This window comes from Puntigrus tetrazona, chromosome 15, assembly GCF_018831695.1.
Source record: "Puntigrus tetrazona isolate hp1 chromosome 15, ASM1883169v1, whole genome shotgun sequence".
NCBI classification, from domain to species: domain Eukaryota; kingdom Metazoa; phylum Chordata; class Actinopteri; order Cypriniformes; family Cyprinidae; genus Puntigrus; species Puntigrus tetrazona.
In genome coordinates, this window is record NC_056713.1 from 17,830,118 (window position 1) to 17,841,675 (window position 11,558).

At 35.4% G+C, this 11,558-nt stretch overlaps 1 pseudogene; it reads left to right on the top strand.

The window, feature by feature from the left end:
• The first annotated feature begins 283 nt into the window (after positions 1-283).
• On the top strand, positions 284-9,690 carry LOC122358678 (annotated as a pseudogene).
• Positions 9,691-11,558: the final 1,868 nt, after the last annotated feature.

Genomic DNA, 11,558 nt, shown 5'->3' on the forward strand with positions numbered 1-11,558 from the left:
CTTCGATACTGAAGTGCAGATAATTACCACTTGCAATAAGTAGTATAGCAGAAAATGCTACGTTTTATCTCACTTTGTGTGCTCATTTCATTTTCTTATAATACAAATGTGTACACTCATGGATGAATGTATGACAGTAGAAAGAGCTCCTTAAGAGCTTTCATTTTGTCAAGTTACGCCGCTTCTTGCTACTGAAAATGGTGGGACAGCTAAAAAAAAAAGAGTTAACAGGAAAAAAGGGGGAAGGCGTGTCAGAGAGAGAGAGAGAATAAATACACAGAAACAAAGCTGATAAAAACAGATGTACGGAGACATGCTGCTACATATACAAAAAGCTAAAAGTGGACATGCCCCAACACTGTAAGTTATTTCAGAATACTTTTGCATTTAATTTGCTTGCTAAATGCTGTAAGGCACAATATAACCAACTTAGACTATATAAAAATGAAGTTTATTTAGCCGCATTATATATCACTAATTAAATAAATAAAATAAAATGTCATTTTATGTAGGGTACTCTTGGGGGCCCTAAGCAGCCGCTTAGTTCACTCATGGGTATCAGTAAAAAAATCACTCAATAAATGCATTAAATTTGAAAGCCATATTACTACAAAATAAACATTAAAGTCCCCATGAAATCAAAATTGAATATATTTATTTTCTTAGCTTACTATTTCCATGGTGAACAATTCATTTGTGCAAAAAAAATCCAGAAAGAACTTGGTTTGCTTTTTCTAATCTTGAATCCAAACCAGAAAATGCTCATATCCTCTGAAACAAAGGGTCTTCTCTGATGACATCCGTTTGCATGGTCTTTTTTATTACTTTTGCGGTGGTTGAAGTTGTTTCTACATAGAAACCCATGTTAATCCATGAAAAGTTTTAATTCAGTCTAACTAACGTGAAGTCTAAATATTTACAGAGGGTTAAGCTGTGATGATGTCGGCTGCCACAGTAACGTTAATAATTGAAGGAATTCCTTTAACTAAGTTAAGGACTGTTTTGCACACCAGAAAACCTGTCATGTTAAATACTTCAAATGTTAGTATAAATGTTAATATAAGAGTTAAATGTGACAAAAAACTAATCAGCTTCATCATCTGCCAAAATAAAGCAATAGTTGGTCAAAGCTGCACGGGGATTAATGCAGAAAATTCAAGCAGCCAATCAGAATTTAGCAGCTTAGTCTCTGATTGGCTGGTTTTATGGCATGTTGAATAAAGACGCACTTTTTCTACACATAATGAAGACAGAATTGTGACAGATCTCTATTTCTACTGAACCATGAATGTCTTTTCACTAACTCAGCTGCGCTCTTTTCATGGGTCTGGTATATGAATAGACAGCTGTACCAGTTTCGGCCGACAGGTGGGACTGTTGTCAATGACAAGATTCAAGACACTTCCTTACATATGATTTAAAACAGCCCAGTCAATATAATCTCGCTAATAGATAAATAAAAGATTTACCATCAATAGTGTATATTCTTGTAATGATTTTACTGGTAAATCTGCAGTAGATGCTTTAAAACACAGTTTTCGCTTTAAATTTTTACGTTTTTTTTTTTTTTTTACTTACGAAACCAAAAACTCCTCTCCAATAAAATGATTAGTTATTTATACATTAGAAGAGCTGACGCTTCACGGAAAAGGTTGTACTGTTAGCCATTACTTCAGTTGCTTGAATTAGCAGTACATACCGAGGGGAGAAAACCACAAAGACTTAAATAGCTTCTAACTAACTTTACACGAGTGTCATAGCAAACAAAAATAACTTTGTGTGCTCATTTCATTTCCTTATGATACAAATGCGTATGACTGTAAGACTATTTTTGACGGTAGAAAGAGCGCCTTCAGAGCTTTCATGTCAAGTCACGCCCTTCCTGTTCTGAAAATGACTGGGACAGCTAAAAAAAAAAAAAAAGAGTTAACGGAAAAAAGGAGGAAGGAGTGTCAGAGAGAGAGAGAATAAATAGACAGAAACAAAGCTGATAAAAACAGATGTACGGAGACATGCTGCTACATATACAAAAAGCTAAAAATGGACTTAATTACATGTTTTAATAAACATGCCCCAACACAGTAAGTTATTTCAGAATACTTTTTATTGCATGTAATTTGCTTGCTAAACACTGTAAGGCACAATATAACCTGCTTAGGCTATATAAAAATGAAGTTTATTTAGCTGCATAACATTTGACGCATCAGTCAACATCCTATAACAGAAAACTTTTAGTTTGTTCCTTCAGTTGTTAGAGGCTTACTATAATCTGGCTAAACTTTTACACAATATGATTTAATATCCTCCTCATTAATATATAAGTGTCATTATTGTAAAATACTAATTTATGGTTGTCTCACTTTGACCCTAATATAGCAGACAATTACTGAATAAAAAGTCAAATGACAAACCAGCCTTTTTCCTCTGTTAAGTAGGTGATAATACAAATAATACTGAACACAGAATTGCAGTTGAATTCTCACTATATTATACAGGATAAAAGCAAATAACACTCATAGTATAAAAATAAATAATACTCATAGTATAAAAATAAATAAATAGTAACTTCACCTGACACCAAAGGTTTACTGACTGAAATCATGTAAACCCAATATATTTTTTAACATTTAACATCCGTAAAATAATCTTGTAAATAGTTTGTACAAATGCTTAGTCTTTGTTTTAATTGCTTTTACAGTCCATAGAGAAAGATCCTGTTTATGGAAACTTTTTTCTGGGCTCTGTCTACTGGTGTGTTTTCTGGTGAGTTCTTTAAAAGATCTTTTTATGGCTGCTATTAGTTTTCTAAATCAAATTTACAGCATTTTGGTCCTACGATTATGCATTTTTTCCAGCGTACACATCATGAGGCCAAATTATTATTTCTTTGTCTGAGACAAAATTTAGGTTCCTGTTTATGCTCAAAGTGACTTATTACCAGCCCTCTCTCATAGTTCTATATTAAGCGGGGCTTGATAAATGAGCAGGGCCGTAGCTGAGGTTTGTGGGGCCCCCAGTGCAAGTTGCTTCTGTGGGACCCGTTTGTACAAATAGTACATAAGTGCAATTATAAACAGAAAATAGACACAAACTAAACAATGATTTAAGCTTTTTCAAGTTTAGGTAACAGAATAATCATATGTAAAATAGCATTGCATAATTTTCACTTTATAAACGAAACGGACTCATTCTTGATGAATCTACAACAGGAATTCAGCCAAGAGCAGCGACTAACATTAAGAACGCCAACAGCAGCTAGTACATGAGGTGCAACCACTTAATGCATGTCAAGTATCCCCAAATTAGTTGACTTTGCTAGAAATTTCTTGAAACCCGTTGCATTAAACAAGATTAGATTTTACACTGGCTAAAACTAAACAGGTTAAGCTGTATAAACCAAATGTTAGTGGGTGCAGTAGAGAAACCAGGTTCGCATTAGTAGTCTTTACTAAAAATCATTAGTTCATATTACTTTTTGTAGGTACATTTTATTTAAAAAAATTATTACATTAATTTCAGGTATTGACACATTTTATATTTACATAAAGCCTTATAATTAAGAAATTGTACTAGTTAATTTAAGAAATAATAACAGCATTTCAATGTTTTTATTGCTCATAAAAACAGGTAACACGATGTTGTTTGTTAACACCTGTGCAAATGGCTTACAGTAACAGGAACACATAGTATTCAACAATATGCCATATCCTTCTGAATGACTAGACTGGATAAGCATTAAAACTCGAGTTTTAATCAAGTCTCTAAAGCTTAAGGATGACCACTTTGAATTTTAAACACAAAACACTGTTAAACTTTACATCACTTACTGCAATGACAGGACATTTTGAACAAGATAATCTCTTCAGAGATTAATTGTGCAACTCAAGAACAATACAAGAACAACGGCCATTCCTGTCAAGATTAAATTGCAAGCTGCTTTTTTTTTATGCTTGTAACTTGGGCTTTAAGTCAGTGTGCCCGAACGTGAGAAGTACTTGTTGGATGAATTGGAATGTGTTCTTCATCGATTTGGGATAGTTGAGATGCAGTGCATATGTAAGTCCAAAAAGAATACACATTGCTTTTGACAAGTCTTTAATGCTTTCCATCACAACTTCTCCCTCAATGACAATCTTGAATGAGGCTGGACTGAGATGCAGAGAAGATGGAGTCACAGCACCTTCATGCTCAACAAGGAGGATTATTTTTTTTTTATAATACAAGTGTACAATGGACCAACCTTGGATTGTTTTAAAGCTGTGTCAACAGCTGTCCGACATTCCCTCTCTTAGATCGAAAGATCTCAATTAGATGAAGACTGTGTTGATCAATGCTTTCATAGAATTCATGCTTGAGGTTCTTTCCCACAATCCTGTTAAACTCCATGAACACCTGCAAAATAAGAGTACAGAATAGAGAGCATTACATTTACACACCCGTATGCCGTCCAAGATGTAGATAAAATAATGAAATCGAACAATTTGTTATTCATACAAAATCCATATAAAATAGGTGTCTTGTTAATTTGCATTATATGGACCAAAAATTGTGTTAATCTGAAGAAAGTCATCAGGATGAGACTGTAAATGACACTGAATCAAATAACTAGAAACCTTGATGAGTTATAAGCCTCTTGAACACACCTGATCCTCCGTAAAAGGGAAGGCCAGCGCTCCACCATCTGACTTATGGCAGGCTCTGCAGCATCTTCTTGCAATTCCACAATTTACTGCAACATCAAGACTTGCGGGCATCCCCGACCGTCCGAATCTGAGCTTTGACCTGCCTTTTTTTATTAGCCATGTTATATTTACTATCACTAACACACCCCGACTGTTCTTCCGACCACTGCAGCTACTGGTTGGGCCTTTCTCTTGGAGACAAGGATGCTTGTTTATCAGTGCTGCTGCAGCTTTTTCAAACTGAGCATTGTTTGGATATGCTGTGAAGCAATACTCTCTCCCAATATCTCAAGGACCTCGTTTTTTAAGATCTTTTGTTACTATAAAGTGTTCCATCCTAAGATACAGATTTGCTTGTCTGAGTCTATACCACGACATCAAAGAAATTTGGGACTTCAAATTGCTCTGGCCACTGTGTTAAATCGCTCCTGAGGCGATTGTGAAGAAGATTTCGGTATCTGCCGTACTGTGGCTGTCATCTAAAGCTTTCTACAGATGCTAAAACAAGAATAGCTCAATTACAGAGATGACTTGGATTGTTGCTTTTTCAGGAAGCCGCTGATCTCTGCTTCAAAAGCCCCTCCCATCACTCTTTAAAAGCGTAAAAATGCGAGTGATGTCTACTTAACTGATCAGTGCAGGCAATTAGTCGTCTGAATAGTGCAAACAACTACTAATTTTTAGCAGTGACAACTAAAACAAAACAAAATAAAGAATAAGTAATGACTGGCAAAACCTTAGTTTAGACAAAATCCGGGTTAAGATGTTGGTGTACTGAAAAGTAGCCAAATAAACCAGCAGACAATGCATTTACAGAACATAAATATTATTCAAAATTGTAATTTTGTTCACGAGATTTATGTTTTTGTGCTAAATATTAAACAGCGAAGAGCATCTGCAAAACAAGCGTATATCGATCTATTTCTAGCTAGAAACAGATTGATGCCGCGATGCGATTATAATGGAATATAATAGCAAACAAAAGTTAGGCTGAGGTAAATATTGTTAAGCTGTTATCAGTTTATGAAACAGAAGCTTATTTTTATTACAGAATTATAGACCCAGTTACTAGAAAGTTACTTTTAAAGTAAAATGATACATTATTTTAAAATGTCCATTTGCTGATGTTTGATGTTCTTAGCTAAAACAAAAGTATACCTAAGTAGGTTGTGCTAATTAACTTTGTGCTCTGATCTGATCAGAAAGTGCGTTTCCCAACAGCAACTATGGCGCAAGTTCACGTCGCTACCAATAGAGTTCAATAGAAATAACAAGATTGATCATAGTTAGCTAACGATGGTTTTAAAAAGCGCACCCTGGCTGACACAAAACCCCATGTCGAATTTATCCCTCCTCCACCCCCAAAACATGGTGAATTTAACCCTTTAATATGTACAATTTTTTAATATTTGTATAATTACCATTGCCCATAGGTATTATATATTACAAATTAAATAAATGAAATAAAACAAATGTCACTTTATGAAGGCCACTCTTGAGGGCCTAAGGAGCCGCTTAGTTCGCTCATGGGTATCAGTAAAAAAAAATCACTCAATGAGCGCATTTGTCACACATGTGGACTCCTTTTTGTTGTCCTGTCTGTCAGCCTGTAACTGTAGTGTTTATTTTCGTTTCCTAGAAGATTAAAATTAAGTTTATTTTTCCTCGTTGAGTGCTCTCTCTATGCAAACCACACTCGTGACAGCATTAAATTTGACAGCCATATTACTACAAAATAAACATTAAAGTCCCCATGAAATCAAAATTGAATATATTTATTTTCTTAGCTAGCTATTTTCGTAGTGAACAATTCATTTGTGCAAATCAGAAAAAACTTTGTTTGCTTGTCTTATAATACAAATGGATGAATGTATGACAGTACTTTGGCGATAGAAAGTGCTCCTTAAGAGCTTTCATGTCGTCAAGTTCTGACCCTTCTTGCTTCTCACACCTCGATATACCCTGGAGAATGGGTGCTAAAAAAAGACAGGAAATAATAAAAAAAGGAAAGAGTGTCAGAGAGAATAAATACACAGAAACAAAGCTGATAACAACAGATGTACGAAGACTCACGTACTGCTCCACATACAAAAGCAAAAAATGGACTTAACAATTACATGTTTTATTAATTTACAAAGTTATTTCAGAATACTTTTGCATTAATTTGCTTGCTAAATGCTGTAAGGCACAATATAACCTACTTAGACTATATAAAAAATGAAGTATATTTATGCATTATATATCACTAATTAAATAAAATAAAATGTCATTTTATGTAGGAGGTACTCTTGGGGGCCTAAGCAGCCGCTTAGTTCACTCATGGGTATCAGTGAAAAAATCACTCAATAAATGCATTAATTTGACAGCCATATTAATACAAAATAAACATTAAAGTCCCCATGAAATCAAAATTGAATATATTTATTTTCTTAGCTTACTATTTCCGTGGTGAACAATTCATTTGTGCAAAAAAAATCCAGAAAGAACTTGGTTTGCTTTTGTAATCTTTAATTACAGGAAAATGTAATTAGAAAATGCTCATATCCTCTGAGACATCCGTTTGCAGGTTTGGGCATAAACTAACATAAGTTCTTTCCAAATGAAACACCTACTTTACTACATCAATCAATTCAAAGTAGAACAAAATTCCTCATTCAATATTCTGTTTCTCACTGAAATATGTCACATTCTGAAACAAAATGCCAACATGCCTAAATTTGATCTAGAATGAAATGATGACTGGATGTTTAGTAACAATAAAATGAGTAAAATTAAATCAAATATGCTGACTATTGTGTATTAAGTAGGCTATATGTTTTTATATGGGAAATGAAAGAAAAAGCGCCCCTTCACCCAGATTTCTGTCTCAGCACAGTGCAGAAGGCCACAAATCTTCAAACTCAGGTTCTCTTACAAGTTTCTGTAACTAATAGGTCTCAGTCTCAGTCACTAATAAACTCTTTTTACTCTGAATTAGGAATAGGTTTAAATGGGTTACAACAGGCTGTTTACTGGGCAGAGCCTGACAGACCAATCACAGATGTGTCCATGAGTACTAGTCAGCTCACACCACATTCATCATAGAGAACCTGAAGAGAGCTACCAAATTGGTGAGGAGCTTATTGTTACAGTGCAAACAAAAGGGACTTTGGTAATAAATCTAAGAGTTATAGGTGACTTTTTTCAAGCCAAGCTGTTCTCGTCTGATCAAAGGTCAGTGATTGTGATACACAATATTTTAATAGAAATACTAACCTGTTGTACATCAACATATGTACCTGGGTCAGAGAAAAAGTTCTCTCACTGTTTTTTTCTGTTACAGGCCAGTGTTTTTGGGAGGTGGTGGATCTACTCAGCGGTTCCTACTCTGTTAGTTTTTCTCCTGCCGGTAGGTCGGTGAGGCTCAGGTAGCTGTGCGTCTAATTCACTCCAGTGAAGCTGTACCAGAGTCCTAAAGCGTCACAGAGATACTGACTCTGACAGAAGCAGTGTACTTTAATGGATATTATGAGGGGACCAGGACCAGATAAGTCCAGGTTGAGTGAAATGGTGAACTGTAATGAAGTGGGACAAGAATGGACTGGAAAGCATGGGAACCAAAGACTGTTGCTGTAGAATACAACGATCCCGCTTTGCCGGAGAAACATGGCGCTGCCAGAGGCCCAAATCTCTGCCATGTGGTGCCCTTGTGTACCACTCCATGGCGGTTATAGAAACCGTCTGACTAATCAAGAGAAGATGCTAATGTGAGAATAAAAGTTCTTGATTACTTTACTTATTTTATTTGTTCATTTATTTAATGCATTGATGGAAGGGAATATGACAGACAAACATGTTCTCTTTGGCAGGACACAAACTAACAAAAGTGTCAATGGAGATAACAGCATCATCACAATTCATGGAAATGAAACTATTGGTATATTTGCACAATAGTTTTAAACCAGATAAATAGTACAATACAGACATTCTGGGGAAATATGCCTTAAAAAATAATAATTTGTTTCCAATAACTATAGTTTAGGCAAATATTGGCAAACTCATAGATTTTTACATTACAGGCGTTACAGGCTTTATTTATTTAACTTCCAGATGTAACAGAAAAATGTCATCCTGGTATACACACTCCAGTTCCAGCCGGATTTTACCTGAATGATGTGTGGGCGTCTTTTGTCTGTAGCACTCAGCATTTTACACCTCAGAGCGACAGCAGAAGTGCCTGAAAAACAAACACATCTACATGATGGGAGACTCCACTATGAGACAGTGGTTTGAGTTCCTTGTAGAAAACAGTACCAAGTGAGATTAATTTTTATATTATATATCCAATGCAATTTTGGGATCATGTTTGTTGCGGTCACTCAGTTTTTGTTTTTAGCCCTGAAGCAGATGAACCTGCATGTCAGTATAAGTCAGGAGCCGCTTTTAGCAGTGGATGTGGAGAACAACATTGACCTACACTGGAGGGCTCCACGGTGTTCCCCTCCCGTACCTCTAAAAACAGCACTTGCTGATCTGCACTATATCAGTAATGAGATCGATGATCTGGCTGGAGGACCCCACACTGTCATTATGTTCAATCTGGGGCCCCATTTCACCACTTACCCTCTGGATTTCTTTGGGCATGGGAGTGTTGAGGATCCGTGAAGCTGTTCTAAGCGTTGTTACAGCGGTCTCCTGACCACTACCCCGTCATAATCAAGACTGTCAACACTGTGGCTATAAAGGTAAGCATATACAATATCATGTGTTTCCACGCCACAAAGAAAGGTTTAGGGTTGATGTTGGCTTTCTCTGTGTTTAATATTAGGATATTTTGGCAGTGACTGGTATTCTCTACAGTTGGACAGGAGTGCGATGGGCTTTTCAGGGCGTTGGGGTTTATATTCTGGATGTGTGGCAAATGGCGGCGTGTCACTACAGCAATGAAAACATCCATCAGGCCCTGTCATCATCAAAAATGAGATTGACAGCTTTACTCTCGTTTATCTGTCCCTTAAATGCCTCATGATGCTATTTTTGTAAAGATCACTCCTACTAACATATGATTACTTTAATGAATTAAAAATGATTCATTTTTACTAAAAGTGAAAATCAGATTATAATGTGTTTAAAACTACTCTACTTTTCCCATATGATGAGTGTTTAAAGTAATGATGTTTAAAATTGGGGATAAAGTCTTCGACTGTCATGTGAATAAAGCTGACCATTTTGTCACTCACTGTAATATCACACTGTAATATCAACAGTGCATTTCCTTAGGCAGCCCCACCTAGAAAACACTTATTTTAAAGTTAAATGAAATATTCTGCTGGTTAATTTGGAAATTTTGCCTTACATATACAGCTAGTATAAGAACAATAGTAACAATTTCAGTACATTTCTATAAAGGCAGTTTCTAATTATTTGTATTTTTTTTTCTCATGCACTGAGCCAAACATACTCTATTCAATCAGCACTGGAGCAGCTTTTCACATCACTTTTTAGACCTTCCACGCTTCTTTGTTTTCCCCCTCTGGGAAGCAAAACAATGGAGGATCAAGAAAACAATGAAACAGTCAAAATGTTTTAACACAGATAAATTAGAAAAATAAAGGAACTAGTTACAAGGAAATGGATATCCCCAATCATCAGCCTCCAAGGAGGATGTAGGCGTCCTTACGCTAGACACAGAAACACCCTGTCTAGCATGTCTAAGCGCATAAGATGCCCATGCCCCTCCTTAAAGCTTATTTATTATTATTATTATTATTATTATTATTATTATTCTATTCAGCAGTCTTGCCTCATCCTATACCATCAATGATTCACACCCAGCTGTCGAAGGTGGCCTCAATGCACCTTTTTTTTGATTCTGCTCAGTGTCAAGTCTTAACTGCTTCAAACAAAGATCAATTAAAGTGGCAATATTTGGAAGCTCAAAAGATATTCCTGATTAATTTAGCCCCTATCCAAGTTATCGATTACTTGAGATTAGTAATTAACAAATATACTGAATTACATATTCGCATATTTCTGTAAAGTTGGTGTGCCTGAAGTTTATTCCTTAAATGCAAATAATTTTGATATTTGTTTTGGTTTTAACTTTGAAAAGGTACAGGTGATCTATCATTATATATTGTGTCTTTACTATTTGACTATGAAAATTTTATCTTTCTAAAAAAAATGCTGCTTTCCTGGCTTAATAAATTTACTCTTGTTTAAGAAAAAATAGTAAATGGATGGACATGGGACATGGCTCCTATTTAAGAGGATTAAGGCTGATTTGATTTGACTGTTGCTATACATCGGTTATTCCTGGATCATGCCACATTCGCCCTAGTTAAATACTAAATTCATAAGGCAAGAAGTACTTGCTTCTGGTTTATAGTTACTACTTAAAAGATCCTACCTAAAAAAGCTCCTAAAAAACATCTTACATACTGTAACAGCAATCATACATTAAATCTTTTAACAAAATCACCTTCATAATTATTATTATTATTATAGTGCTATTATTTACCCAACAAAGTTATTCAAGTCATCTCAGATTTTAAGTGTGAAATAGAATTTACAGGTCCAGTTCTGTGACGTGATTTCTGATTGACAGGGTTACTTTGAATAAATTATTTTGGTTGTATATTCCAACTATATTTTCTACCTGAACCTGTCTTTGGCAACGAACTGTGTCCTTTTGCAGGTGCCATTATGTCCCAGCATATTTCAATTTGTCGCCCAGTAATTTTAAACTAACAAAACAAAACTAAATAAGTCTTCTCCTCCTTTGCAATCTTAGCCTCCACCTTGCTACACATATGTGAATACTGCCCTACTACTCAAGCATTCTCATTCCCTTTTACACCTATTGCTGATGATCAGGACCTCTTTGGGCACTTCTTT